Below are 25,106 nucleotides of genomic sequence, written 5' to 3'. Positions count from 1 at the left end.
TACAGCAGCAATACAGCATTTTCTCGGTACTAGTGTTTGTTTAATATGTTTTAAGTGCTTATTGGGAATATGAGATGGGCAGTACTTTTAAGGGTAAATAGAAGCATTTTGCACTATTATCAGAGATCCACCTGCCTCTGCCTCCTGAGTGCTGGGATTGCCACCAATCCCAGCCTACCCTGGCCAGAGTTTTCTTCAAGCTCAGCACTGTATCGCTCCACACTGTGTAACATGAAGGCCAGCTCGTTGGGGTTTCTGTCCCTCCCAGTACCGCACAGCCAGCAAGTCCCAAAGAAAATCACACAGAGATCTCCATAAGTTATAAAGCTGATTGGCTCATTAGCTCAGGCTTCTTATTAGCTCGTGTAGCTTATATTAACCCATTATTCTTATCTATGTTAGCCACGTGGCTCAGTACCTTTCAGCCGGGCAGGTTACATCTTGCTTCTTGGTGTTCTGGGCTGGAATGGTAGGAATGGTTTCCAGCATTCTCCTCTTCTCATTACCCCGCCTCTACTTCCTGTCTGGTTGACCCTCCTATATTTCCTGCCTGGCCAATCAGTGTTTTATTAAAATATATGATTGACAGAATACAGATAATTCTCCCGCACCAACATTGCATGAAATGATAGTCTCAAAGAAAGATGTTATGTGACATTATTCATGAGGGAGGATGTACACAAGTGCCTACAAGATTTGAGAGAAAATGTCCCTCATAGGCTCCTAGGGAGTGGCATTATTGGGAGGTGTGGCATTGTTGGAGCAGGTAAGGGTGTTACTGGGGGCAAGCTTGGAGGTCTCAGATGCTCAAACTATTTCCAATGTGGTGTAACAGGAGGAGGGGGACTGCTTGTCTTCCCTGCCACCCAGCTATCTTACATCCAAGCTATATTCATTTAAACACTGCCTGGCCCATTAGTTCTAACTTCTTATTGGCTAATTCTTACATCTTAATTTAATCCATTTCTATTAATCTGTGTATTGCCACATGACTGTGGCTTAGCGGCAAGATTCTAACCAGCGTCTGTCTCAGGCAGGAGATTCATGGTGTCTGCCACTCTGCCCTTCTTGCAACAGTGTGGTATTCTCTTCCTTCTGCCTGTGGATCTAGATGTAGAGCTCTCAGCTGCCTCTCTAGAACCATGTCTGCCTGTATGCCACCATGCTTCCTGCCATCATAGTAATGGACTAAATCTCGGAACTGTAAACAGCCCCAATTAAATGGTTTTTTTTTTTTATAAGAGTCTTTTCACAGCAATAAAACCCTAAGACACTGACTTAAACTACTTTTTAACTTAGGCTTTATTAATAAGAAGTTCTATTTTTATTCTTTGATTTGTTTAAATTTCCTATTTTTCTTTTGTTGGTTTGAATTTGGGTAGGGAAAAATAGGGCCTTTTAGTTTTGAATATCTTTTAGTTTAACAGCAAAACATCTTATCTCTAAAATCAAACTGCTAAGCTCTACCTCTTGAAGAATGTTAAATGAGATTCTTTTTCTTTTGGAAACAAGAATCCCAAGCTTCTTTTGAACTTGGGTTTCTCCTTTAACAGCTTTTTAAGATGATGCACACTGGAATTATAGGATGGATATGCACATTCACATGTGTATATGTGAATATAGACACAAAAAATGAAAAATATCACATGCCTAGGCATGAGACCTGTAATTAGTCTATCCAGCACTGTAACCAAACCAAACCAAACCAAACCAAAGCTCTCTTTGAATATGTACTTGGTATCAGGCTCTGAATTATACTATTACAGCGTCAAAAAATGTTCAAATGAGAGAATAGCAGATCAATAAAATTAACTTTCCAAAGGGATTGAGAACAGTTTAAATAATATGTTTATAATAGATTAGTAAAGCCTGAAGTCACAATTTCTACTGACAGTTGAGGAAGCCCCACAGTCTGCAAAAATATATTCATTGCCATACAAGCTAGAAAGAGGGAAATTATTTGCAGGTTTTATTGAACTTGTACCTCTCCTCTATATGTGAAAAGGTAGAGCACACACATGACCGGCAGCTCAGTTTTCACAAGATTTAGCTGGGTGCTTTGATGGTGTGGAGCACAACAGCTGTGGCTAGTCATGGACTCTGAGGCAGTGACTCAAAGGAATGACTGTGGCCAGAGAGTTTTAGACATCAGAGATGGAGCTGCCCCAGAAAATATTTCTATCTAATTGTAGGTCTATTTGGGAAAGGCAAGAATGTGTTGTTTTTACATTTCAGAAGTTAATGTAATTCCCCTCCCCCATTTAGTTTTATGAAATACCATAGCAAATAATAACAATACCCTCACCATCATCACCTTAGGGAGTAGTGCTTTGTACTTCTGCCGCCTTTACCCACAAAGTGGTCTGTAGCAAAAGATGCTAACATACAGTGTTGACTGGTGTTGGTAGCTACCTCAGACATGAGTGGATATGAGGTGAGGTTGTCTTAGGCTCCTAGGAGACGTATGAAAAGTCCATCAATTGCTACCGCATCTGGGAAGCGGTGAGGATTGTTACCAAGAATCTGTTTGTACAGTTGTTTTCATTGGTATTCAGTTTTGATTTTTATCTTATAAACTATCCAAAGAAATGTAATATTAAAAGTCTTGAAAGGTGCCGTGTAGTGAAGAAGTTCAGCTACTGAAAAAATTAAAAAAACAAACTACAACAACCCTAAAACACAACATTATCTCCCATTATCTAAGGCGATTAGGCACTTTGAACATGAAAGAGACTGGATGGAGAAGAGCCCCAAACGTCCTGTGGGGCAGGAAGCACCACATTAATCTTTACTGCCATTGGCTAGCTGTGAAGCAGTGTGAGCCACGACTCTGGGAGAAGAGTTACACTGTTCTGTAAATGCGAGGAGTACTGCAAACGGGTCTGGAGCAACTCCATGTGGGATGTGAAAATATGCCACAAAATTCTCTGAATATCCCAAATTTATGTCACTAAAGCTTATCTAGATCAGGTTTCCTTGTCGACATATAACATTGCCAAATTTGGTTATGGTTATACTAGAAATATGCAGACGGGCAAGAGACTGCTGTGGGCATTTACAGTGGCAGTATCAGAAAAATGTGGATGGGAATGGCAGCTAGATCATTACCTAACAGGACATTCGTGCTTCTTTACGTTTTAGGTATTGAAGTTATAACTATTTTATAGACATCTAAATTGGTGTATATTCTGTGTTCTCTGGAGTCGTGGGTTGGGATGCAGATGGAGATATCATAAAGATTATGATAGAGTGAACTCGTAGAAATTGCTCACATCTAGAAACTTATGAATTGTTCATTCATATAGCATTCAAAGTACAGACTTCAGAAAACATATGATTGAAAGAAACAACATTAAATGTAATTAGAAGTTATAGAATAGAAACATAATCAAATCGCACAACTTCCTTAGCGATCAGGGAAATGCAAATCAAGACAACTTTAAGATACCATCTTACACCTGTCAGAATGGCTAAAATCAAAAACACCAATGATAGCCTTTGCTGGAGAGGTTGTGGAGAAAGGGGTACACTCACCCATTGCTGGTGGGAATGCAAACTTGTGCAACCACTCTGGAAAGCAGTGTGGCGGTTTCTCAGGAAATTCGGGATCAACCTACCCCTGGATCCAGCAATACCACTCTTGGGAATATACCCAAGAGAGGCCCTATCATACAACAAATATATATGCTCAACTATGTTCATGGCAGCATTGTTTGTAATAGCCAGAACCTGGAAACAATCTAGATGCCCTTCAACGGAAGAATGGATGAAGAAAGTATGGAATATATACATATTAGAGTATTACTCAGCAGTAAAAAACAAGGACTTCTTGAATTTTGCATACAAATGGATGGAAATAGAAAACACTATCCTGAGTGAGGTAAGCCAGACCCAGAAAGAGGAACATGGGATGTACTCACTCATATTTGGTTTCTAGCCATAAATAAAGGACATTGAGCTTATAATTCATGTTCCTAGAGAAGCTAAATAAGAAGGTGAATCCAAAGACAAACACATAGGCATCCTCCTGAATATTAACCTTCATCAGGCGATGAAAGGAGACAGAGACAGAGACCCACATGGGAGCACCGGACAAAAATCTCAAGGTCCAAATCAGGAGCAGAAGGAGACGGAGCACGAGCAAGGAACTCAGGACCACGAGGGGTGCACCCACACACTGAGAGAATGGGGATGTTCTATCGGAAACTCACCAAGGCCAGCTGGCCTAGGTCTGAAAAAGCATGGGATAAATCCGGACTAGCTGAACATAGCGGACAATGAGGAATACTGAGAACTCAAGAACAATCGCAGTGGGTTTTCGATCCTACTGCACGTACTGGCTTTGTGGGAGCCTAGGCAGTTTGGATACTCACCTTACGAGACCTGGATAGAGGTGGGCGGTCCTTGGGCTTCCCACAGGTCAGGGAACCCTGATTGCTCTTCTAGCAGATGAGGGAGGGGGACTTGATCGGGGGAGGGGGAGGGAAATGGGAAGCGGTTGCGGGGAGGAGGCAGAAATCCTTAATAAATAAATAAATTAAAAAAAAATATTAAAAACATTTTAAGTTAAAAAAAAGAAAAAAAAAGAAAACATGATTGAAAGAAACAACATTAAATGTAATTAGAAGTTATAGAATAGAAACATAATTAATTTTCATGGAGCGCTACAGATCAGTCTTAACTAACCACTTCAGTATCTTGGATTCAGAAGCCCAGCATTGAGCAGCACCATACAGGGGGTTTCCTATACTCCCTGCTTAATACTGGGTATTTATGGTTTTGAAATACATAATTGTAGAGGACATGTTATTGACCAAGATTGAAATAAATTATTTTTAACTTTGAAATGAGTAGAAGAATTAAATGTGTCTGCTGTGAGGAAAGAGAATAAAGAACACAAACTTAGGACAAATTTGGATATTTTCTTTCAAAAGTATATCTTTAAGACATTCATATAAATGTCTGTTACTTTATTTTCTCTCTGACAGGAAAAATACCCTACTACATCATTTACTTTTTGGAACCAACAGCTTCTTTTTTTCCCTTAAAATGAAAAGGTTACATTTACTGTGTCTGTATTTGTGTGCATGCATGCCATGGTTTATGTGTAGAGGGCAGAGGACAACTTGTGAAAGTTGGTTCTCTCCCTTGACAAAATGGGTCCTGGGGTTTGGATTGCTGCCCTGAGGCTTGCTGACAAAATACAGAGCAATCTCACTGGCTCCAATGGGCTCTTTTAAATTTATCCATACTTTAAATATAATTTACAGGGTAACAAAGGAATAGTTAAAAACTTCATTAGAAATTTTAATGGTAGTTTTAACTTAGTAAACCCGAATTCTTATTCACCATTTTCCAGGTTTTAAAGAGACTTAGGCAAAAATCAGTAATATTCTTTGAATGCAGGTGACTGTTCATTATTTGTTAATTCTTAAATCTAGTGCTTATCTATCTTGTTACCATTGGTTCCATACTGTAAACATGTTCCTGCCATTGCTTCTTGTTTTTGTAGTTCATCAAATGCCATGCATGTTAATTTTTCAATATCATGGACAACTCCTAGTTTTATCAAGGGAGGCATTATCTTTGCTTTGTAATTGTAACAGATTCCTATTCCTTGGTTTGTAAAATTAATTCATATTGTCAATTGAAAGAGGTTATTTTTGTTCTCATGTCATTATTTCTTTAGTTTCCTGCCTTCAATATATATTCATTTGCAATTCACCATGAAACCAAATGAAGTAGATTTTGATATATTAATACCGTGAGATATATGGTATGTTCCAGGCTGCTGCAAAATTAAGATGATCTTTTATGTTAAATAACTTAATGAATGGCTCAGAGTTTGGGAGCTTGTGTTGGTTCCCAGTGCCCATGTCAGATAGCTCACAATTGCCTAACTCCAACTGTAGGAAGGTCATATCCCTCTGGCCTGAATGGGTGCATATGTTCACATGCATGTATTCACACACAGACAGGCATCATATGTGTGCATAATTAAAAATAGAAACGAATCAAACATATAATCCTTTAATCTTGAAAAAATTCACTGTTACCATATTTTCCTTTCTAAAATTGACCTAGTTCTATTTACAGGTCTATAAAAATTGATCCTTATTTTTAGGTTTTTCAAGACAGGGTTTCTCTGTAGCTTTGGTGCCTGTCCTGGAACTAGCACTTGTAGACCAGGCTGGCCTCGAACTCCCAGAGATCTGCCTGCCTCTGCCTCCCGAGTGCTGGGATTAAAGGTGTGCGCCACCACCGCCTGGCCGGTCATAAAAAATCTTAATCTGAGATGCTGTGAGGTATTTGTTGCTTTAGTTTTTAGTTTGTAGTTATCAAATTTATCGCTAGCAATGCAGTTAGTATTCTTTTGGGTACAGCTCTAAAAGTGGCATTTACTATAGAGCCACCCTTTGGGTCCTTTGGAGGCCTAGACTCACATTCATGAGCCCTTCTGGCTTTAACTATGTATGCTGCAATAGAGCTAAAGTTTGATATGAATAAAAGTGACTGCTTCAGTATGTATACTTTTTGTTGTTTTGAGTCTATGTTAGCTATAATTTATTGAGGTATGATTTACACATTAAATGTATATAATATGTGGCAGTATCTTGACTACCACCATAGTCAAGAGGTCAAATATTTCCATTACTCAGAAGTTTTCTCATGGTAATTTGTAATTCATTTCTACTCTATCTTGGATGTTAGAGAACCAGTGAATTGCTTTCAGTCATAGATTACTCTGCATTTCTATAAGTTTTATATAAATGTCCTATAAATTATTTAAAGTTATCCAAGTTTTAGTTTTCTGTAAATTTATGCTGTATAAGTCAGTATTTTCAAAAGAAACTTTATGATATCCCATCGTGCTTATTTTGTTCAATCTTGTGTTAGCCACTTTTATATTGTTAGGATAAAACATGAGCAAGGCAACTTATACTAGAGCTTGGATTTCTGGCTGCGTTTGGCTTAGAATACATGTGCAGAGTGCAGGAAGAGTGGTTGGAGCTGGAAGCTGGGAGCTTACATCTTGAGCTAGAAGTAGGAAGTGGAGAGAGAGGTGGGAATGGTGTAAGCATTTTCAACCTCAAAGCCCACCCCCAGGGACACACTTCCTCCAAAAGGTCCATATCTTCTAATACTACCCAAACAACACCACCAACTGGGGCCCAAGTATTACAACATCTGAACCTATGGGGGACATTGTCTTCCCCCATTCATATATATATTCTGTATAGAGAGAGACAACTGACTCATTTTTGAGGGCTGGCAAGGTCAGAGCTTTTAGGACAAACTGACAAGCTATAAACCTATTCATTCAAGATTATTTTACAGTCTTGTGAGATATTTATAGTTAGCTGGCAGGATTGGAAGCTCAAATAGAAGCTTACGTAGTCTTAAGTCTAAAACCTATAAGGCGGTATGGAAATTTATGTAGGGTTTCTATGTTAGAGTCGTAGATAGTCTGAGAATCTCAATTTTTGGCTTAGTGGCCTAAAATTGGCTGGATCAAACGTACCCACATTATTGAGGAAAGTTTGCTTAAGTCAACTGGTTGTAGACCAGTTGATCCTTGTATAAAATATGCTAACAGAAACATTTAGACTAATGTTTGACAAAAAGTTGGGCCTTGATGCCATGTTAGCATGCAAAATTTAGCCATCTGTTGTGCTGTGTACTTTGTTTTTAAGTCCTTTGGTAGGGTTGCATGCATGCGTGTGTGTGTGTGTGTGTGTGTGTGTGTGTGTGTGTGTGTAAGAATGCACACGTACATGTGGAGCCAGAGAATCATGGGTGTCATCCCCAGGAATACTGCCTAACTCTTTTGAGACAGTCTCGGCTGTGTTCTCTGTTTAGATTGCTTGGATTCTGTGTGACAATTTAGAGCCTCATTTACATTGTATTTAGTAGCTCATTCCTCTTTTGATTTTTTAAATAATTACTGAATGATACTCTATTGTATGAGCATGAGGTTAGCTGTTCTTTTTATTTTTTAAATTACTGAACGATACTCTATTGTATGAGCATGAGGTTAGCTGTTCTTTTTATTTTTTAAATTACTGAACGATACTCTATTGTATGAGCATGATGTTAGCTGTTCTTTTGATGGAAATGAATAATTTCTAGTTCTTTCTGATATGAATAATATTGTATAAAATTTTCTCTAAATATATTGCACCTTGCTGTTGTGTTTAGCAACACACTTGCAGCTACTTGTTTTAAAACTCTGCAGAAGACTGCCAAGGAGGTTCAGGTGGTTCCCCTGCAGTATTTCAAAAGTTCCAGTTATCCCCATCCTTTTCAGTGTAGTCAGTCTTTTAAATTTAACTGTCCTGATGGGTGGGTGCCTTTCTGCTTAAATTTGCATTTTCCTGATGAACAATTTCTGGGTTACTTTTTTTGTTTGTTTGTGTGTTTTGGGGGTCAGGCTCTTTCTTTGTAGCCCAGGGTTGCTGGTATAAGCTACCAGGCCTGACTCTTGACTCTCTTCTTTCTTGCCTTTCATACCATCTTCATTTGGGATGCAGGTATGGGTTTTTGCCGTCTCTTCTCATTGGGTTGTTACTGGGTTTAAGAGTTGATGTTAATGTGTGTTTTACGTATCTTAGCCTATTTTTCAGCTTCTTATGCATTTTCTTTAAACATTTATTATTATTGTATGTGTGTGAATACAGGTGTGCTTGTGACACAGCATGTTTGTACAAGTCAGAGAATAATTGGAATTACTTTAATCCTTCTCCCTTCTGGAGATTCCAGGAATTTCCCTCAGCTCACCACTGATGGAGGTGGGTCTTGTATCTTATCTGTTGCTTTCATTGGTTAACTAATAAAGAAAACAGCTTGGCCTGATAGGACAGAAAATTAGGTAGGCGGAGTAGACAGAACAGAATGCTGGGAGAAAGAAGCCGAGTCAGTGAGTCGCCATGATTCTTCCACCCGATACAGCCGCAGGTTAAGATCTTCCCTGGTAAGCCACCTCGTGGGCTACACAGATTATTAGAAATGGGCTAGATAAATATGTAAGAGCTAGCCAATAAGAAGCTGGAACTAATGGGCCAGGCAGTGTTTAAAAGAATACAGTTTCCGTGTAATTATTTCGGGGCATAAGCCATGCGGGCAGCTGGGTGCCCGGGACGCACCCCGCTGCTCCTATTTCAACACACCAGGGTTGTGCTGCAAGTGCCTCTACTCTCTGAGGTGTCTGAGAGATTCTAGCTGATGATGCACTTTTATGTTCTATCTTCTGGCATTGCCCAGGGTTGCTCACTATGTGCTATAGAGTGCTTATTTGTTACTGCCTTGTTCCCCCACAAAGACTCTTAGACTCTAGCTTCTGTTTAAGCCTTGTTTTTGGACTTAACGTGAAAACATCTTTCTTGTTGGTGCCCTATGTTTGCTGTCTCCCTTCTCTGATCTATTTTCATAATGTCACAAGTTATTCTATTCTAAAACCCAGTCTGCTTGTTATTATTGTGTGTTGAAAAGTCCTCAGTAAATAATCATTTCCCAAGAAATACCTTAACCTTAGGTGATGTCCTCTAATGGAATTTCCATGTTACAGGATTTGGTGAGGAGAGGAGGCTGACTTTGTGGAGGAATAATCCCAAACTTGGAAGACCTGGGTGTGACTCACTTTTTATGACCCCTATTACTATTACTCAGATTGTTTATTCGGTGAATTTTATATTATCCCAAGCACCTAAACTACTATGGGAACCCAGAACTATTTCTTCTTGGGGCAGTGAGTGGGAGGGGGAAGCTTTTAGAGTTAAGACAGATAATGGTGTTGGATGACTGACTTCAAGAGTGTAGTAGGCAGCTTAGAAATTGTGATTTTTTTTTTAAATAATCCTTTCAAATAATGACACTCCCTGGTGACAAAGCCTTCAAATGGGACCATTCTTACTCAAACCCTCACAATTCTATATTCTTAGAAATACATGTGTGTTTGCTCAAATTAGCTTTATTCTTTAGTAGGCTCTTGAAAGTTATAAAACTTATATTAATGTCATTGTAGCTAACTCATAGAGTATCTAGAAGACAGAGACATGCATACTGTGTGATATCTTTTAGTTTATTGATCTAATGTCTAAAGCCTGGTGGTGTGCTTAGGTTTAGAATTGTATCTTAGCATTACTTTAAAGAAATGTTCTCACTCCTATGTCACCATGAAGTTAACTGTAGCTTGGTCATCTTTAATTCAGGGATGATTGTTGCTGGTGGTGAAATCTAAGAGGGTGGTTAGTCTTTGCAATTATTTTGTTGTATTTTTATATATTTAGACCCTGTTCTGCTCTATTTAAGACCTCCCAGGGGTTTCCCATCATGCTGAGGAAGATATAAACACTCCAACAGCTCACTCAGACCTAGGGACTCCTCTTTTGTCATTGCTTCAACCACAGTCTCTGGCGGGGAAGCCCAGGCCTTTATTGCTACACTTCAGCTTCAGTCCTCTTTTGCCATCTTTGGTTTTACTCTTTCCTTCAGGCCATATACTTTTTTTCAGGCAACATTGTTAACCGCCTAGAAAAGGCTTTTTATCAGTCTCTGCTCCTACTCGTCGCCTGTTCACTGGGCTGGTTTTACTGTCTTCTCAGTGCACACCACACTCTTGGGTCAGTGGTCCTCTCAACTGCCTTTACCTTTCTGCTTGCTTATCCAGTTACTGATGTGTCCCTGGGGAAGGTAACACATGATGGTTGCCCTAAGTGTTGGGAGAAATGATTGTCATCTTCATAGTTACTCTCATTGAAATAAAATGACTTGTCAGAACCAACTTGTGACTAAACAGGTACTAATTCATACAGTTGCCATTTAGATTGCCCAGTAATTGATCTGTCTTTTCATTATGTGGTACAGAATTCAATTACTGTAGAAACAGATACCCTGTATCTGGAGCTGATGTCCAGACATAAAGTTCTGTCTTGTATTTGATCTGTTATGTTGTCATTTCACTTCCTTCATTTGTTTAAGACATATGGCTGAATAATAATGTTGTCCTTTTAAAGAAATTCATATTAATTACGAGGTATTGAAAACTTGCTAAACTGTTGCTGGTGTGTGTTGGTTTCTTGTTAAGTTAGTACACAGTGATGCAGGTTGAGAGCCCCAGACCCCGAGGTGAAGAAGCTCGGGCTCTTCTTGTAATTCTACTGGTACGAGCTCCATGGCAGAAGCTCCTGGCTCTCACTTTCTTAATTCATAAAATAGTAGGGTTGAATGAAATGATTGCAAATATCTGTCTCCTTTAACAGTGTGTAATTACGTAATTCTGGGCATAACCCAGTCATTTTGTATGAGTATTTGGTATCTAGGATAATGTTTAGATATCATTTAATTTTGCAAGAATGAAAAGTCAAGTTTGTTTCACTCAGCCGAACAGCTGCAGAGACTGGGACATGGTAGCACATGCCTTTAATCCCAGCACTGAGGAGGCAGAGACAGGGGGATCTCTGTGAGTTCAAGGCCAACCTGGTATACATATAGCTAGTTCCAGGACAGGCACCAAAGCTACAGAGAAACCTTGTCTCGAACCCCACCCCCCCAAAAAAAGAAACAAAACAAAAAATCCCTTGCAGGATTTGAAAATGGTTTCTTTTATTATTTCACTTCAAATATTTGTTTTTGGCAGTAGTGGTGGTAAGGATACTGTGCATTATTTATGACAGGCATTGATTTAAAAAGAGGCACTTAAATGAACAGTAACAGTTTATCTTTAGGTTGCTTCTTTGATTTTTAACATTAGTTCAAGGATCCCCTGTGTTTTCTTGGTTGAAAAATCATTTAAGAATATTTGCAGTTTTAGCCTAAAGTGTCTGTTTTATCACATTGTTTTTAAAATGAAAATCATACTATTATAAAGAACTTGCAAATGAAAATATCAGAGAGCTAGATTAACATAGCCACTCAAATGGGTGCTTGACTAGATCCAAAGTCTACACCTCTCAATGCACTTCTGTACATTTAGAACAGCCCTTCTGAAGCAACAGAGCTTTACTTTGAATTTTACACTTTCACTGTCTATTACATTTTTATTAACTTATCCACCACAAAAACTAAATAAAACTAAATGTCTTCGACAGTTAAAGCTCGGGAAATGATTAGATTTTTATACTCCTTCAGGACTTGTCTGTACCATACTTTCTTCTTTCTGTCATCATCACCTGATGTTCTTTCTTGCTTTCCTTGCTACATGTGATACTATACCGATATACATCTCTTTGCCTTTGCATATACACATGTATACATTATAGGCTAGGCTCCACGTATGAGGGATACCATGGCATTTTTTCTTGGTATTGGTGGCTTTGCTTAATATTACATATTCTAATTCCATCTATTTTCTTGCCAATTTTGTGATTACATTTTTCTTTAGAACTGACTAATATTCCATTTTTTAAAATATTTACCAGGTTTCTAGCATCCATTCATCTGTTGATGGACAACTAGATGCGTTCCATCTCCTTCTTTGTTGAATAGAATAACAATTGTAAATATGAGGGTATAGAGACCTCTGTGGTGGGATATGGACTTCTCTGGAAATATGCACAGGGTCTTATGCTAGTTCTGTTTTTAATTTTTTGAGCAATCTCCAAACTGAATTCCATAAAGGCTGTATTAATTTGCACTCTCACCAGCAGTGAATACAATTTTTGTAATTCTTTATTGACATCAAAACACACACACACATGCACAAACACACACACATACATATATATATGAGAGAAAGAGAGAAGGGGGAGGGGGTAAGGGGGAGAGGGGAGAGAGAGAATAAAGCCATCGTCTCACTGTGTAGCCCTGGTTGGCCTGGAACTTGTTGTGGACCAGTCTGGCCTGAAACTCATAGAGATCTGCCTGCTTCTCCCTCCCTAGTTCTGTGGTTAAAGTTGCATACCACCAGCTCAGTCACATACCAGTTTTAAGAAACATTATAGAACTCTGTTCCATCCCGTAGTCTGTAGTGAAGCAGTCCTCATAATCTGTTGACTTTGTGATGCTTGGATCGATTCCCTCTTATGGTATATCCTTTCCCAGCCTCCTGATAGGGTGAGACATAGGGAGTTTTCAAATGCAAATGGAGTCCTCAACAACAAGGTGCTGCAGGTAACTTTAAGTTTTTGGGGTTGTATGCCAAACTTGCATTTAGAGGTGATAGGCAGTTTATGCTTCTCAGTTGAGAACCCTGGCTTTAGAATAAAATCAGCCTTAGAAGATTAGTTCTATCATTCATTGGTTATTTGAGTTGGGAAAACTATGTAACTAAAAACAAACAAACAAATAAACAAAAAGAACAAAAAACAAAACCCAACCAAAACCACCTATATTTAAATTTTTATAAGTATGTTATATTTATATTTAAAGTGAGTTTGGTGATATTTGTCTAATAAGATTTTCTGATGACTTATAAGCTATATAAAGTCTACTTCATAGAGTAACTAGTGATTTTAGAAAAATTAAATGTGGGCTGGAGGGATGGCTCAATACCTACTTCTCCTGCAGAGGACTAGGGTTGATTTCTAGGGTGGCTCACAGTCACCTGCAAATCCAGTTTCATGAGATCTGACTCCCTCTTCTCACCTCCAAGGGCATCCACACTTGTGTGCACACACATACATAAATAAAAGTCAAATCATTTTAAACGAGGAAAACATAAATGTTAGTTTAAACAACTAAAATTTCAATGTTTGGGCCAGTGTTCCAGTTATTTATGTCTCACCCGCTGTACTGGGTAGATTTCGTCAACTTGACATAATAAACTAGACTCACCTGAGAAGGAACCTTCACCAGCCTGTGCTGTGGACATATCTGTGGGGCATTTTGTTGATTAATGACTGTTGTGAGGCAGTGTTGGACCTGTGGGCATGTGTTTGTAAGGAAGCCATTGGGAGCAAGCCAGTAAGTAGTATAGTCTTTGCTTCAGTTACTGCCTTGTCGTCCCTCTGTGATGGAGTGTAAGTTGTCAACTGAATAAACACGTTCTTCCTCGAATTGCTTTTGGTCAGTGTTTTATCACAGTAATGAAAGCAAATGAGGACATTCACCTAAGCTGCTTTCTGAGCCTATTTCTGGCAGCAGACAGCTAGAGGTTTGCAGTGTTAGCACAGATCCCATGTTTCCTTGCTTGTTGGGAATGCTGTGTCAGCCTGGCTGTGTCCTGGACATTAACTTTGCTCCTAGTTCTTCATCAGGCCCTTCTTGCTCTGATGACCTGCTGTGGTCTGTTCTTGACTGCAGCCTTAAAGGTTATAGTGTGATTTGAGATTCTCTTCTGCTTTCACATGAAAACAGTATAGCTAGAGGTAGGTAAATGTATGATCTCGACTTTGCTAGATTTAAGTCAAAGTTTTCTTATAATATTCAGCTCCAATTTTTTTCCATTTATTTATTTATTAAAGATTTCTGTCTCTTCCCCACCACCTCCTCCCATTTCCCTCCCCCTCCCCCAATCAAGTTCCCCTCCCTTGTCAGCCCATAGAGCTATCAGGGTTCCCTGCCCAGTGGGAAGTCCAAGGACCGCCCACCTCCATCCAGGTTTAGTAAGGTGAGCATCCAAACTGCCTAGGCTCCCACAAAGCCAGTACGTGCAGTAGGATCAAAAACCTACTGCCATTGTTCTTGAGTTCTCAGTAGTCCTCATTGTCCGCTATGTTCAGCGAGTTCGGTTTTATCCCAGGTTTTTTCAGACCCAGGCCAGCTGGCCTTGATGAGATTCCGATAGAACATCCCCATTGTCTCAGTGTGTGGGTGCACCCCTCGCGGTCCTGAGTTCCATGCTTGTACTCTCTCTCCTTCTGCTCCTGATTTGGACCTTGAGATTTCAGTCCGGTGCTCCAAATTGGGTCTCTGTCTCCTTTTTTAAGCTTGATTTGTTTTGTTTGCTTGAAAAGAACCTACAGTCACATGTTTTAGTTTGGGATATACTTGAGAAATGTTCTATTGTGAATTCTGATACTTGGATTCCGAATCCAACTGTTGAGTGAGAGGGAGGGCCAGTCTTTGCTCCCACAATTGCCTGGGGCAGTGTTGGAGGGTCAGTGATCTGTCCTAGTTATCACATTCTCTTTCTGTTTCTGTTGTGACCAAGTGTAATGGTGTATGTTCAGCCACACTTCGAATTTCATGTATTTCAGACACTGAAGGGTTTGGTTTGTGTCTAACATTTAAACAGCATGGTTTTTTTTTTTCCCTCTTTCTATTTCGCTTCCACCAGGATCCATCTGTTCAGAGGATCTTACAAACTGTACGAATTTGCCCATTTGAGCACTTGCCTGTGATTGTTGTTTACATCTGTGGAGGAAGACATAAGCCCCAGATTATACGTTATCATTTACATTTGGAGTCACGGAAATTCTGATGAACAAAGCAATGAGATGTGCTAGTTTCACTTGATTGAATGTTGATATTTAAATATGGTAGAATATTAAGGTCGGCATGCAGGATTGTCATCTGGAACTGTGTGATGTGTCTGCTATGAGTGTTTGAACATTGTTGCCCCTTGCTGGCCACAGGTTATTAGAATGAGGACACTTCCTTCCTCAAGCAAAATCTGAGGATGGGTAAGCTCTGTGTATAAATAGTATTTCTAGAAAATCTTTGCACATCCCTCTACATACTTTATCTAGTACAATGTAAATAGTTGCCATGGACTCATGATATAACAAACCAGTGTGACCATCTTCAATGCAGATGGAACAGTGCCACCTTTCTTCCCCTGAGTGATTGGATCTATGGATGCAGCTGTGTGGCTGTAGAGTTTGTGAAAGGTCCACTGGAAATGGAGTTGTGTTCGCTAGTTCTAGTGTAGCTAGGTATCTTGATGCAGTAGAGACATCATATACACATTTTATTTGCATCAATTTAGATATATGACTTCTGTTGTCTGTATCAAATTTATGTTTTGTAAATAGAGGGAATATAGGGAATTTACAAAAGAGAGAATTTACAAAGGTAATTTTATCCTATTCATCGATTTCAAGTATCTGTCTCAAAGATACAGCTTACAGATACATTTTTCTGAGTTGGGGAAGTAACAAGGAAAAATGACTTCTAATGTTGTTGAAGATGGCATATATAAAAAACAATGTATTCAAGAAAGCGAGGAGTGATAGCATGAGCAAAGGGTCGTGACCATTATGAGGAAACCCACAGAAACAGCTGACCTGAGCTAGTGAGACCTCACTATCTCTGGATTGATAGCAGGGGAACCTGCATAGGACCAAACTAAGCCCTCTGAATGTGGGTGACAGTTGTCTGGCTTGGTAGTCTGTGTGGCCACTGGCAGAGGGACCAGGATTTATCCCTAGTGCTTGAATTGGCATTTTGGAGCCTCCCCCCACTTTTTTTTGGAGGAATATCTTGCACAGCCTAGATATATGGGGGAGGACCTCAGTCCTGCCTGAAAGTGATGTGTCAGACTTTGTTGACTCCTCTTGGGAAGCCTTATCCTCTCTGAGTGGTGGATGGGGGGCTGGGGTAGGGGGAATGTGGGAGGAATGGGAGGAGGGGAGGGAGTGGGAATTGGGATAGGTATGTAAAATGAGAAACAATTGTTTTAAAAAAATAAAGTTAACAAAAAACAAAAACAGTGTAGTGATTTTGAACCTCAGATGTTTTTGAGCAAGAGAGCTACTTTTTTCCTCCATTGATCTACTCTTTGATGCCTGTACTAGAGTTAAATCAATTTAATCATAATCAAATCAATTATATCTAATGCGTATTTATGTTACATATAAATTTATGGAGGAGGGTGGATTTCTTGAAACTCACGTGGAGGTCGGAGGACAATTTACCAGAGTTGATTCTCCCACCATGTGCGTTCTTGAGATCAAATTCATATTGTTAGGCTTGGCACAAGTGCCTTTAATCCCTGAGCCATCTCCACAGCCTGACCATTGTTTAGATATTCTCAGGGGTCCATAGTTTTGTTTTCGTTTTTTGGTTTGTTGATATTGGTGGTGGTTTTTTGTTTTTATTTTGAGACAGGGTTTCTCTGGAACTCACTCTGTAAACCAGGCTGGCCTTGAACTCAGAGATCCACCTGCCTCTGTCTCTTGTGTGCTGAGATTAAAGGTGTACGCCACTTCTGCCTGGATGATGTCAGTAATTTTAATGAAGTTTATGAGAGATTGAGTAGTTTAGTGGTTAGTACAAAGTTATTCTTGCAGACAATGTAAGTAGTATTAGTTAATGGTACTCATGCAAAACTTGCTGAGTTCTATTTCCCTCCAGAGATAAAAGATGTCTCACCTATAGTTACTAGATATTGATTTTGATCCTCAGGTCTTTAGGTAAATAAAATGTTAGTTATTATAAGAAAATTGTGTTACACTCCTCCATGGATAGAACACCAAGAAGGGCACACTTGAAACTTTGAAGAACTTTTCTGCTTTTTGTTTGTTTGTTCATTTGTTTAAATGTAGGATCTCCATGCCAGGCAGTGGTGGCACATGCTTTTAATCTCAGCACTTGGGAGGCAGGGGCAGGCAGATCTTTGTGAGTTCAAGGCCAGTTAGGTCTGCAAATTGAGTTCCAGGAGAGCTGTTTCACAGAGAAACCGTGTTTTTAAACAAAACAAAACAACAAACACTGTTACTGTCTCTATAGTTCTGGCTGTCCTGGAACTAACTATGCAGCCACAGGCTTGTTTCAAACCCTTACTTCTTACTTCTCCTTGAGTCTCCAGTGTTGGGATTTCAAAGTGTGAGCCACCATCACCCACCTGTCCTCCTCCTTCTCTCTCTTTTGGTTTGGCTTTTGAATAGAATCTTTTTATGCAGGCACTGGCCTGAAATCTGCTATGTAAACCAAGTTGGCCTCATACTTGATTGATAGGGATCCTCCTGCCTCTGCCTCCAAGTAGTGGGATTGCAGGGATAATGCCCCATGTCCAGGTTTCCTTTCTTCTTGGTGCATGTTTGTTCTTTTTTTTCCCCTTAGAGCAGCTACCAGTTCATGTTTTGAATATCATAACTAATGATTTAATCTAATTGAACCATCATTCATCTTGGGCAAAATGAATGACTATAGGCAGTCTACATAATGAAAATAAAAAATAGTTTCATTAGAAAATGCATCTGCTCTCATTTTGTTCTTATGGTTTATTCAAGGACCTGCCAAGTTAGGTGGTGGACACAGCAGGAATCTAGTCTACTAGTCAGGAGCAAAGCAGTCTCCTTAGAGTGGAGCTGCTCTAGCTGCTGGCCTGAGTTCACATCAGCCTTTGACACAAGGGGAGAGCTTTGAAGTTACTGCCCGTCTTTGAGCCCATTCCTTGTAGGCCGAGGCAGATGGTGGGACAGCTCTAGACAGTGGTTCTGATCTGGACTGGTTTTGCTTACAAGGACATGTGGCTACATTTGAAGATATTTTTGCTTGTCAGAACTATGAAGACTAATTCTGTCCTTTGTTATTGTTGGACAGTGATACATTCTACAATCCACAAGAAAGAATTACCCGACTCAAAATTTTAGTAGTACCTAAGGTGAGAAATGTGTATTAAGCATTATCCTTTCAGAGAGGAGTAGGAAACAGCCAGGTCTACAGAGCTAGTTCCAGGATAGGCTCCAAAACCACAGAGAAACCCTGTCTTGAAAAAAAAAAATCAGAGAGGAGTAGGAGATGTATAATATTCTGACCATCCAGAGAAATTATAGGAAAGAAAGAATGGGAGATTCCATTTTAGTTACTTTCTTAGAATGAAGTTGGTGTGCTAGGTATTGTAAGTCTCCCACAGGTTTTATGACCTTATTTACAGTCCTTGTCTTTGGATGGAAGAGAAGTTTAGGGTCTAGGTTCATTTCAGTGCAGGACAGTTTGCTTTACATGAGTGGTACAAATTCAGAAACTGCTTGTTTTACTTTACCGTAGGCTGTGATAAACATCACCACCAGATGCAATGTGGCTCACACATTCTGCAGCCAGCAGTCCATCACTCAGGGCCAACACTGGAGGAAGGCTCATTACTGGCTGGTGTTCTGGCTCATTCTCAGCTAGTTTGTTTATACACCTCAGGCCCATCCACTCTCAGAGGACTGGGCCCTCCCATATCAATGCTGAAAGTCCACAGCCTCTGACAGACACTGACACAGTCGCTCTAACTGAGGCAGTTCTTCAGTTGAACTCTCCACTTCCCACAAACCATTACACACTGCTAAAGCCAATTTGTCCATGTGCTGAAGAAATGAGATTTGTCATCAGTTAAACCTGCTTTGGTTTATAAAGTGGGCTATGGTCTGCTTCTGCAGGTGCTAACATTGCTAATTTGCTGCTTTCCTGTTGCTTCATTATTACAAGTGGGCTTTCTGAGGGTGAATTACAAAAGAACACCCTCCTACTTTGAATATTTAAATCACAAACCTTTTAGGCCCTATTTTTTAAATTGAAAATAGATTTTTTTCATATAATATATTCTGTTTATAGTTTTTCTAACCCCCAACTCCTAGATCCTTCACCATCTGCCCAAATCCACATCCTTTTTTTCTGATGAGAAAACAAATAGGCAACTTAAAAAAATAGAAACAAACCAGAATAAAATAGAACAAAGAAATAGAAAAAAAGGCAGAGAAAAAGCATAAGAAACACTCATGCATAGACACACAGATTTGCACACACAGTAATCCCATAAAAACATAAAACCAGAAATCCTAACATAAAAGCAAAAGCTTGTAAGGCACAAACAATGCCCAGACAAAGCATTGTGAGACAAAAAATTCTCCAAAAATACCATTGAGTTCATTTGTTTTTTGCCATCTACTGCTGGTCATAAGGCCTGCTCTGAAGTGTGGTTTATATACTCGGTGACACTATGTTGGAGAAAACTAATTTTTCTTTTGTAAGTGGTTATCAGTTGGAGATAGCTTCTAGGTTAATGCTGGTACCTCATTTGGCTTAGACCTGTGCTGGCCCTGTATAATCCTGCTACAGTCTCTGTGAGTTCGTATGTGTGTCAGGTCTGTTGTGTCTAGAAGGCCTTGTGTCCTTGGTGTTTTTCATCCCCACTGGGTCTTAGAATCTTTTCACTCTCTTTTCTGCAGAGTTTGGACCCTGTTTGATATTTAGTGGTATATATTTTTTGATGGAGTTGATATAATTGAGAAATTGATGTGGTCTTTCTGGGGAGGAATGAGTCAGGATATATAGATATTTATGGAAAAAAGATTGACATAGTAAATATAGAAAAAGGGAGAATAACTTGAAAAACTCATTATCTTCAACTTTTAAAAAGACAAATTAGAGCTCTAAGGTTGTGTTGTTGTTAAACATAGAAAACCAGATAATTGGTGTGCTTTCTGTTTGACTCTCAGTTTTAAAAGAGTCTAATTGATGTGTTGTTTATATCGCTCACTAAACACAGTCTTTGGATGGTGGGGAGGGAGCTGAGGACCCATGTGATAGCAGCCCTGCGATGTGATGTGCTCCTAGAACAATTACAGTGCAGGGCTGCCAATGGTGATGTCACCCTCAACAGAGGAAGAACACTTGAAGACTCAGTGAAATAATCACAGGGGACAGAGGACGGGGGGGGGGGGGGGGGGAGAGGGGGGCCGTTTGTGGAAAATAGGAAGCAGTGTTAAGATTCCTACTGTGTTCCTCTGTTCTGTTGCTTTAAATGCTGTTTACAACATTTAATTATTTATAATTTGCAAATTGTATTTATTCTTGGGGAAGAGAGAATACTGTTTACAGGAGGAGTAGCAGTTGCTCTTTGTTACAGCAGCTGCACACTGGGACTGAAATAGAGAAAATAATGCTGGTTTCTTTCCATACTGTGCTTGCCTGCATATAGCCACATGGTGTGACAGGGTTGAGTAAGACTGATGTAACTCGACTGTGAATTTTAATACTGCTTACACATTAGTACTATCTGACTGGGAAAAGAAAATGACTGCAGTATTGATGTGTGTTTGTGGATAACAAACCAACACAGGTAGAACCAATAAAAGCCACAAAGCTTTCTCACAGGTGGGAAGAGGTTAATTTAATTTTTTTAATTTATTATTATTTTTTTATTGAAAAAAAAATTTCCGCCTCCTCCCAGCCTCCCATTTCCCTCCCCCTCCTCCTACTCCTTCCCCCCTCCCCCCACTCCTCTCCCCCTCCCTCTCCAGTCTGAAGAGCAGTCAGGGTTCCCTGCCCTGTGGAAAGTCCAAAGTCCTCCCCCCTCCATCCTGGTCTAGGAAGGTTAAAGCTGGTTTTCTGCCTGTGTGGTGGTACCTGAGCAGCCTGGGCTCCATGGTATGACCTGCCAAACAGTGAACCACCCTGCTTTTCCGAATGCCAGAGGCTGTCTCCCTCGGCTGTCCACAGTCTGTTGGGCTGTTTCTCTTAATTTTCTTCTTCTTCTTGGATCATTACCTTTCATACTGGATTTGGAGCTCACATAAGAAAAGATGATGTTGCCTGGTAGTTCTTTTTTGGCAGTGAGGAAACCGTGCCATCCTTTGGGGTAGCCCTCAAAGGAGAAGAGTGGTACCAAGTCTGAGCACTAGGTGAGTTAGGCCTGACTGAATTGTGTTTTTGTACATCTTCTGTCATAGGCAAGTGTATCAGTATCTATAATAATTTCTAGGTAGTAATAATAACAGGCATCTGTTGTTATTATTATAATAGGGATGTGCATGCTTCCTAAATGTATCTCATCAAGTTCTTTGCCGTCTTAGCCCTATTTAGCTCAGGCTCCCTTAGTTCTTGTTTCATAAACTGATTAACAATAGCCATTTGTGTTCTCCAATTTTTTTATTCATTCTTGTACACAAATGCCTGAAATAATGAAAAAATATTTTTCTGCAGGAGAAGCATTCTGTTTCATTAATTCTTTTATTCCTGCATGTGTATGTGTGGTGGGGAGAACAGGGTGTGTGGTGATGTGTACTGGCTAGAAGAGGACTTTGGGTGTCTTCCTCCATCACTTCCCACTTACTGCTTTGTGACAGGGCTTCTCCCTGACCGGGGGCTCCCATTTTCTCTGCAAGGCTAGAAGCCAGCAAACCTCAGGGATCTTCCTGACTCTTATCCCCTTGGAGTTGGGCTCCAGGGCATGTGGAATGCCTAGCTTGTTATGTGGGTGCTGGGGTCTGAACTCTGGTCCTTACGGTTGTTCAGCAAGCACTGTAGCCCTAAAGTATTACATTTCTTAATATAGATATCTGTGGATAAAATGTCCATGGGGGAGAGCAAGCATGTAAAGTATTTGTCCCCATCTAGAGTGACATAGACTTAAAAGCTTACATTATTTTTATTGTATTTTCCCAAGTAGACTAATTAATGCTTCTCATTTCTTGAGCTTTGTTCCCTGAACTGTGTTTCTTACTGTTTTTTTTTTTATACGACCATCATGGTATTTAAAATCATGATCCTTACCACCCTTATTTTTTTAGTTAAAACTTAAGTCCATGGACTCAGAGTACCTTCATTATATTATTTTCTAGCTCTGTGACCCTTGGATATGTTATTATTAACCTGTTTTCATCACATTTTACTAGTACATCTTTGGGGAGAGAGGTGTACCAGACTTTTTGAGCATCTAATTCTTTAGAAAAACTGTCATCTATAATTTAAGAATGCTATTTACAAACAGATGAATGAAAACTCTTCTGCTTTTCCTATATCCCCACTTAAAGATTGTCCAAAAATAATTGCCATTAATTGTAGCTATACTTGTTGCAAATAATTTGGATAATGGGCCCTGGTTGCCCTACCATTCAGTTTTTTTCTGCTAAGGAACTGTCACTTTGAAAGCTGACACTTGTCAAGCAACTGTTGACATTTGTCTCTATGCCTTTGATCTTCTTTCATGTAAAACCTCAATGAACATGAATAGAACTGGACTTTTATCAGTTAAGTTAAAAACTAAGTAATGCAACTTAAAATAATAGAGATTCTTTTTTATATTTCCTCATTGTAGACTACATAGAGAGCCAGGAGAGCTGCCTCTAAACTATCATTCTGAACAGAGCAGTGTTCTCTAGTGTAACATTCAGAGGGCCAGGAATGGAGTTGTTATTTAAGAATGAGGTATTAGACTTTTGTCAGCCTTTGCTCCATTATAGTTTCTCCCCCTAACTATTTCATTGTTTATTAATTGATCTGCTTTGTTGATTTTTCTCCAAAGTATTCAATTTAATACTTTTTAAAGCTTTTATTTATGTATTTTATGTACATGGGTAATTTATCTGCAAGTATATCTGCATACCAGAAGAGGGCATTAGATAGCTGTAAGCTGTCATGTGGGCACTGGGAATTGAACTCAGGACCTTTGGAAGAGCAGTGAGTGCTCTTAAGCACTGAGCCATTTCTCCAGTCTTGAAAAGCAAAACAAACTAGAAACTTGTTTTCCTATTTTACTGTTCTATATAAAATTTAATATGAAAGGTATAATTAGCATTATATGTTGGTTTGAGTCCCATTCAGCAAGAGAAATAGAAACCTACCACATATACAAGTGAAAGACCCCATAGTCCTGTGAACTTCACTGCTGTCTTTTGCCGAAGGTGTTGGAAGTATTTAGTTAGTTTGCTGGTTGCTTAAAAGGAGGTTAGGACAGCGTTTTCTCTGGTGGGAGTAAGTTGCCATGCTTCAGAGAACACTTGTAGCCTTATCAGACCTTTTTGGCTCATCTCTGTCCTAAGCAGTGCAGATCTTCATGTTTTGTCAATTGCTGATATAACCTCCAGTAATGTTTCTGTTTGTTTGAGGCTGTGATCTCCAGGGGATTAGCAAGATGCCCTTTTTAAGTTCCTTCCTTTGCATTGGTTGTTATGGAACTCTAAACTGTGTTTTAGTTTAGTAGTTATTCTCATCACTGTGATGAAAGTAACCTGGAAGAACAGCTTAGGGTGGGAGGATCTGTTCTCACTTTTGGTTTCTTTAGGCCATCAAGTTCAGGAGGGCATGATGGAGCAGAGCAGTTCACATCATGATGGCTAGAAAGCAGACAGGAAAGAAAGAGGCTAGGGTTGGGATCTCTCCTACACCTGTCAGCAGTGATTCCCTTGTCCAGCTGTGCCCTCCCACAAAGCTTCTGTGTAGGCTATCATGAACTGGCTGTCAAGTGTTCAACACAGGGAGCCTGTAGCAGCGTTTCGTATTCATGCCAGGACAGTCTACAAGGCTATGGCATCTTAATGCAAAATACGTTTAGTTCATTTCTAAGACCTGCCAGTCTTAACAATTCCAACATAGTTTGACAGTCAAAATCCACAGGCTCCTGTGAAACTGTGAAACTCAAGGCAGGTTCTTTACCCTAAGTTCTTGTTAAAATAAAAAAGCAACTTGTAGACTTCCAATACATTATCCCAAAAGGGCAGAAATGGAGAATACAAGGAAGGGTTGGGCTAAAGCAAGACCCAAACTTAGGAAGACAATATTGTATTATATGACATTGTATAAAAGTTCAGTCTCTGGTAACCAGAGTGCAAAGTGGCATAGTATGAGCTGTACTTGTTAAGGTAGCTCACCCCAGGGGCCTTGCTGTTTGTAGCAACTTGTCCTCTCTGCTAGACTCAGCAAACATTTTCTGCTTATAGCTCTCCTTGGTTGCTTTCTACTTCTTGGCATCACCAACATCCCAGGGTCTTTTGTATAGCTTTGATTTCACCCTCTCAGCTTCACACACTGTTCATTTATACTTTGCCTCCTGAGATCTTGACTCAGCTATCTATTGCCTGGCCTCCTAGACCTTTCCTGTATGTGTCTGTATTGTGGGATTCCCCTTTGTATGCTGTGAATATGTTTTATTATCATTGGTTAATAAAGAAGCTGCTTTGGCCTATGGCAGGGCAGAATGTAGCCAGGTGGGAAATCTAAGCAGAGATCTATAGAAAGAGTAGGCGGAGTCCGGGAGGCACCATGTAGCTGCCAAAGGAGAAACGCGTCAGACTGTTACAGGTAGGCCACAGCCTTGAAGTGATACATAGAATAATAGAAATGGCTTAATTTAAGATGTAAGAGCTAGCTAGAAATACACCTGAGTCATTGGTCAAACAGTGTTGTAATTAATATAGTTTCTGTGTGATTATTTGGGTTTCGATGGATGGAAAATGTAAGAGCTGTCTCTGTTTACATAATGGCGCCCACTGTCTGGTATGGATCCACATAAGACCTAT

The 25,106-nt window shown here is 39.7% G+C and overlaps 1 protein-coding gene across 1 annotated transcript in view; it reads left to right on the top strand.

The window, feature by feature from the left end:
* The window catches only part of Phlpp1 (PH domain and leucine rich repeat protein phosphatase 1), a 222,752-nt gene that overhangs the window by 37,264 nt on the left and 160,382 nt on the right, over positions 1-25,106 (top strand). The gene's annotated exons all lie outside the window — the stretch shown is intronic.

The sequence above is a fragment of the Microtus oregoni genome, unplaced genomic scaffold (genome assembly GCF_018167655.1).
Source record: "Microtus oregoni isolate MIOR12 unplaced genomic scaffold, Mior012 000003F_ref0000135, whole genome shotgun sequence".
NCBI classification, from domain to species: Eukaryota; Metazoa; Chordata; class Mammalia; order Rodentia; family Cricetidae; genus Microtus; species Microtus oregoni.
The sequence above is the reverse complement of the archived record's forward strand: the minus strand, read 5'-3'. Positions and strand labels throughout refer to the sequence as shown.